The following is a 7,149-nucleotide window of genomic DNA, read 5'->3' on the forward strand; positions in this document are numbered from 1 at the left end:
AAAGAGGTCTTGGGAGAAGTGTTTTCCCGACAAAGTGTTGTGATTTTTCTCAATTTGTGGAATTTATGAAAAATTATTATGACTCTTCGGACATATTGATGTTTCCCTCTGCCAGAGGGCTAATGGCTTAACAAGCATATATAAGGGGGTAAGGTGTGCTACCTACCTACCTCCCCGCCTAAACTAGGCTTTAAGTGAGCAACCTTGGGGCAATTCAAGGGCGGGTTTTAGGCATCCAGAGGGGTGTCTAGAGTCTCCACGTGGGTTTGGGAGCCCCATGGATGTGCAATAATGTAAGCACTGCGCGTGCCTCCCGAGGGAGAGGTTTGACACGTTGTCTTCCTTATGCCACGCGTTATGGCATCTTGGGGACTCATTTTAGACCTAATGGGCTATTGAGGCACCACCAAAGGCCTTGTGTGCCAACTCAAGTGCTTAGTTTGGGTTCAACCTTGCATGAGGGGATCCCATGGCTTAAGCTAAGCGATTGGAAGGCCACACTGCATATGTGGGCTATCGAATGAAGGCATCAAGCTATACATTGACTAAGTCCATTGAGGGACTGCTTTATGCTACAAGCGAGCTACGGATTGAGACGTTCTCTTACTCATGCTACACATTGGTGCAACGCTCAGGTGCGCAATGGCCTTAGGCGGAATCTAACACACGTGTTGGCACGAGGACTACGCCGTGGGCAAGAGCTTGACACTCGGTGGCTTGTGGGCTTCGCATGACCAAGTGGCCATCCAATATGCATCAATTGAGGTATGCTAGACCCTATGGCACTTTGAGATGCTATCAAAGACCTAACATGCTATATTAGCTTGTCGGCTAAGTCGAGGGCCTTCCCTAGCACATTGTTGTGTGGCTAGGCACCTTGATGACATGAACCTAAGTTGGGCGAGCACCTTACTTGAGATAAGCTTGGTGCTATGAACTAACTTATGTTGTGCTTGGTGCACTTAAGGCGTTAGGCCTACTTGTGATATCCAGGTGAAGACGGAGCTTCCTGGCAAAGTTGTTCTGCTTGATAAAGCATTGGGCCCTAATGTTCAAAACAAGTGAGATCTTTAATACTCGATTTGTCAACGAGCTATGGCAGGTTTAACTTGGTGGAGTTTGAGCGCCGCACGGGCAAAAAATTGATTCGCTCCGCCTCTAAAGGAGTCGGCCCATGATGACATTTAAGATGGATAGTTAATCGATTTGGCAGATACGGATTTAGCGGACCGTGCAGATTGAGGGATGGATGCAATCAGTTTTGGACTTTACAAATTTTGAGCATTTTTTAAATTATAATTCATAACTTTTATAATCTCCAATAACTAGTAATCTGCAAAATATGTATTATTTGTCTATAATAGCCCATAACACTACACGTGTTTATTTTTAAGGTATTGTTTTCTATTTTCATAAAAATATATATTTTATTATCTCTACTCTATGTTATTTATTGTTTGTGGTTTCTTTTTTTTATTATTTATAAATTTCATTTACGGGTAGATCGGATTCATGTGGGTGCGGGATGGCTGATCTGCCATCCGAATTGTATTAGTAGATTTTGAAATATTTTATCCACATCTGTCCGGTGAAAGACACACATCTACCCAAAATCAATTGGGTTGAATCGGTTCGGTTGGGTTGAATAGATTGGACGGATCCATGATCACCCCTAATCTCCACAAAAAATGGCTGACATTCTCACACTTTTTCCTTTGAAATTTGGATAAGTGTTTGGATCATAAATTTAAATATGAATTTGAAAAAGAAAAGGGAAAGGGAAAAGGAAAATGAAAGAGAAGGGAAAAGGAAAAGGAAAATGATTTTTTTTTTTTTACATTTCATTCATATTTTCCTCACTTTTTTCCTTTTTGAACACAACCTTCCTTTTTTTATCGGAAAAAGATTGAAATCTTCAAAAACTCTTATCATTTTACTCATAGTGATTTAATAAGTCACATGTCAATTTTTAATTTGTTACAAATTTAACTATAACAATTATGATGATAATATTAATTTTTAATTTATTCCAAACATAACTATGTAAGACTCAATTTTCTTATCATGTTATTATAAATAAATTTAAAAACTACCATATCATTTTGAGTGAATCTAAAATATATATTACGAATCCTAATATTTTTTTCGACAAAATAAACGAGAAAGTGGCCCCAAATGGTCACTGTTTTTTCTATTTCTCTTTAACAATAAGGAAAAGTTGTCACTTTTGGCTAGAGTTCACTTTTTAATGATTCAGAACTTTTGTGCAAACATGATGTACTAAACAACAAGCTTGCCAGCGGGGTGGTGGCCTGGTGATAAGCTAATCCCTCATCTAGCCGGAGGTTTTGGAATTGATATTTGGGGGTGCTTCTGCGGATACATTATATTCTTGTCGTATAATAGTTTGAGGTGTCTATTGTGGTAGGATAGTTGACACCTATTAGTATTTTGATGGGAGGTCTCTTCTTATGAATTGAATTAAATCTGATTGGCAATCAATTACCCGGAGAGCAGAACCTACGGACACAATGATACCCTCAAGAAACTCCCCTTTTGACTGTTCCAAAAAAAAAATAAAATCAACATGAAGTTTGCCATGTGAAACACACCTCTCATTCTCCCACACTGGCCTGTTTATGATGTCATATTGCATGGTTCAAGGATAGGAATATCTTGGGAGTCCTCCAATTTTCATATTTGGTAGGGAAGAACTACAATAGATACAAAATTATCTATATAACCGATCACAAAAAATATAATTAGAATAGGGTCCAGCTTGTCTCAAGTTGAGATCAAGACTGGACCTGTCCAGTCCGGCTCATGGGGTCTATTTTTTGGGCCCGTTTTGATAATCTGAACCGTTTAATATGTAGAATTCGTCGAGTACTATCTGCCTATAAAAAATCACGTTGATCGGATATCAATAGCTATGTGATCAAATCAGTTTTGTATAAAAAAAAATAGACAGTGAAAAAATTAACAGTTGATAAAAAACTGTTTTGTTCACATAGCTATCAATATCCGATCAACGTGATTTTTTACAAGCATACTCGACGAGTTCTACACATTGAACGGTTCGGATTATCAAAACGGGACCCGTGATGGGCCCTCACAGGCCCAACAGCGCGGTCCAATCCGATCTTGGACTGGACCAAAGCCACTGCCATTAATACAAGTAAAATTGTCTTTTCAATAACTATTCATTAATTAAACGCATAATTTATTCTGTATTCATAAATTTATTGATAACTAATAACAATTTAAAGAATCTTAGATGCCGACAAACATATTCATTATCAATTAACTCCTATTTTGCCAAAGTCATTGTTGCATCATGGTCATGCTAGAATAATTTCCATTTTCTAAAATTTCACTCAAAATGTTTTTAATTATCCTTTTATTTGAACGAGAGAGGGAAAAAAAAAAAAAATTGGATTTGAGGTCTTTTTTTTTTTTTTAAGAAAAAGGTTTTTGTAAAGTTCAAACTCGTACACGCCCAAAAAAATTAGCCTTTTTTTTTTTTTTTTTTTCTTTTAAGTTGGGACTTAAAAGTTATGTTTTGATTATGAATTTGAATAGTAATTTTTTTTTTTTTAAAAAAAAAAAAGGTGAGGGAATCATAAAAGTTTTCAACCCTATTTCTTGCAATGCTACAACACATCATGAGGTTTTTTTCATTTTTGTTTCAGCCCAGTATAACCAAGAACAAAAGAGGGAGGGGTTGTTCCATTTTCATGTTTGTCTAGAAAGTAAAGGGAGAAGACAATAATTTTGGCTAAGGATCTATTGTCCTTGTTGCATTTTCATGTTTGTCTAGGAAAATGAAAAGGGGATGGAGAAACTTTTTGGGCTAAGGATATTTTGTTATCAAATCTCTTTATATTCATGTCTTAATATACTTTCAGTTATTAGATTGTGCGAAAATTTCAAAACTTATCTAATAATTAAGTGCATTAAAACTAGGGCTGAGCAGCGGATATATTGATCCGTCAAAATCGACCGAACAAAACCGATCCGCCGTATTTTGGACGGATGCGTGATGACAAGCGGACGGTTGCGGATTGATTTTCTCCAATCCACCAATTTGGCAGACGGATGCGGATTTGAGGTTCCTTTGGCCGCAACCGAACCGCCAAACCGCGAGCACCCTTAGTAATTTATAAGATTTTATATTTTCAATTTGTTTAAATTTTTTGTTTGTATTTTCAATTGAAAAAGAGTTCAAATATTCTGTTAAAAAGAAATTTTCAACTTGGATATATTTTTTGAATTGAAAAAAATAAAGGTATTATTTATCTATATTTTTTTGTTTTTAAATCAAACACTAAAAGTAATAAATAAAAAATATGATATATACTGGTTGGTTTTTGTTTTCAAAAAGATATATAAATGTAACAATACAAAGACATACACAATCTCTACTATTGCTCTGTTCATGGTTTTGGTGGTTTGAATTATTTTTATATTTTAAGAACCACAGATTGTAATCCTTTATGTGGATGAGGCATACTGTGATTGTAATATGTGGATGAGGCATGCAGTGATTGTGATATTCTAAAGTTTCAAACTTTCTTTCTTTGGATGATGCATGCAGTAATTGTAATACTTTTTTAAGTCATTGACTGTAATACTTTTTTTTTTTTTGAAGAAATGCACAAGTTGAATTATATTGAAAATTTATAAAATTTCAAATCGTCAAACCGATTCGCATCCATCCGCCAAACCGTCAATCCACTCAATCCACATTCGCTGGATTAGCGGACGAATGCGGATTGATTTTCTCCAATCTGTCAATCTAGCTGACGGATGGCGGATTGAAAGTTCCGTAGCCACAATCGACCCGTGCCCACCCCTAATTAAAACATGTGGACAAAAAAATTTAGAAACGGAAGATCATGCACTAAAATTTTTAGTTCTCCCTGGGTTATCTCCCCATTTCCCAAAGAAAAACGAACATATTCTCTTCATTTTAGACACCGGTGATACAACTATTTTAATTCCCTCCTAACTTTGAAAAATAATATAAACAAATAAATAAACTATTTGGGTAGAACTAAAAAGCTCAACCTATAGGTTTGTTTGGCTAAAAATATTAGGTCTCATTTGATAAATCTATTTTTTGTCAAAAATTCAAATTAGCAATTTATTTTTACTAAAAAGTCCTTAAAAAAAATTAGAAATTTATCAAATAAACCAACATTTTAGTATTAGTTACTTTGTAAGCTTACTTGTAATCAATAAACTAATTTTTTAACTAACTCTCAACTCAATTATCTCACCTAACTTTCCTTTTAAGAAAGGCTATTCATATTCCCCAATGAACGTTGATTGTCAAGGGAGTTGCCTGAGCACTATATAAGTAGGTCTACAAAGGAGCTATAGAGGCATAAACTTCCTTTCTCAAAGCTTGTATTCTATTGGGCCGCTTACTTGCTTTCTCCTCCCAAATTAGGGCTTGCTTAAACAAGTCCTCCTTTTTTCTTTTTTCTTTTATTATTATTATTTTTTTTTTGTATTTTTTTTCCCCCTTAATTGAAAGTCTACATTTGCATGTTATTCCATTAGTGTTCTACTTTATTAATCCTTTGACCTTTTGAACTATTTGTTTGTACATATAAACAATTTTAACTATTTCTTGTGTTGTGTGGAATGATGCGTAAGTGGAAAGCAGAAAAGGTATCAATGATGAATTGGGTTATTTATAGTCCAAAAAAAAAAAAAAAAAAAAAAAAAAAAAAAAAAGGAAGAAGAAGAGAGAGAAAACTGAAAAGAGAAAAAAAGAGAAGAAATTACACAACAGTGGTAAAAATTTTTATAAAAAAGTGATTAATAATTAAAATTATAAATTTTTTTATTATTGCATAATAATTTTTTAAAAATCTTCCTCAATAGTAATTTCGCAATGAAATAACGAATCTTAAAATTTTAAAACTTAAAGGGTGTGTTTGATTGGAGGGATAACGAGAGGACTATTTACTGTACGAATTGTAATTCATTGGAAGCATCCAATTTGATATTTGTTTTTTTTTTTAATTCGCCGAACATGGTATCTGACTGGACTCTATATCCCTCATATGAGGGATTATTGTATCCTAAAGGAGAGTGAGATTATTTCTATGGGACTATTTACTGTTGGGATTAGGTGGTAAAATGATCATTTTGACCCTCTATTATTTAATTATGTATTTTATTTAGTAAAATTCAATAAAATTTAAATGTCTCAATTCTAAAAATAAAATAATTTTATTTAACTTTTTATTGATGTTTTATTTATTTAAAATAATTTTTTATAGATATTTTTATTTATGTTTTATTTTAAAATTTTGTTTATATTTTATTTAACTTCATTATTTAAATTTTAATAGAAGTTTTATTTAATTTCATTATTTCATTATTATTATTTTTTAAAATAAATTTATTTAAAATTTTAATTTAAAAAATAACATATATTTCTATTGATATTTTATTTATTTAATTTTAAAAAAATAAATTTATTTAATTGCGTAAAAAATAAAATAAATAATTTTTTTATTTAATCTAGCTAAAAATAATTAAAATATTAAAGATATGTTTAATATTGCTATTACTTAGTAAACAATTGAAAAAGAGTAAAATAGTTTTTTGTTCATTTATCCTATTCAGTCTGTCCAACCAAATATTGGATTCACTAAAAATAGTCATTTTCAGACATTTAATCCCATGAGAAAACAAACACGGGATACACATCCAATCCAACTAAATAGTCTGGGGGATTCACAGTTCCAAGATTCAAGTCTGATGGATTCTAATCCCCCATTATCCAATACGTCCAATCAAACACACCCAAAGAGTAAGCGCTGGTCCGTTGCTCATCCCACTCACACATTTCAAATTATTTTTAAGAACTTATGAAATTGATATTTAAATTCATAAATTTTGACCATGATAAATTTTCCACTCCGTTTGTTTGAAGGGATTAGGAGGGACTAAACACTATTTGGAATTTAATCCATTAGAGGGGAGATACCCATCGTTTGGTGCAACTTTAGTTTGTTGGATATAGAGTCCGGCCAGACTCCATATTCCTCATATGAGGAGCTAAATAATCCTTTGGGGGGGGGGGGTTGTGATTATTTTCAGGGGATTGGTATCCCATGGGACTAATGA

Source organism: Camellia sinensis, chromosome 7 (genome assembly GCF_055761805.1).
Source record: "Camellia sinensis isolate YWXY chromosome 7, ASM5576180v1, whole genome shotgun sequence".
NCBI classification, from domain to species: Eukaryota; Viridiplantae; Streptophyta; class Magnoliopsida; order Ericales; family Theaceae; genus Camellia; species Camellia sinensis.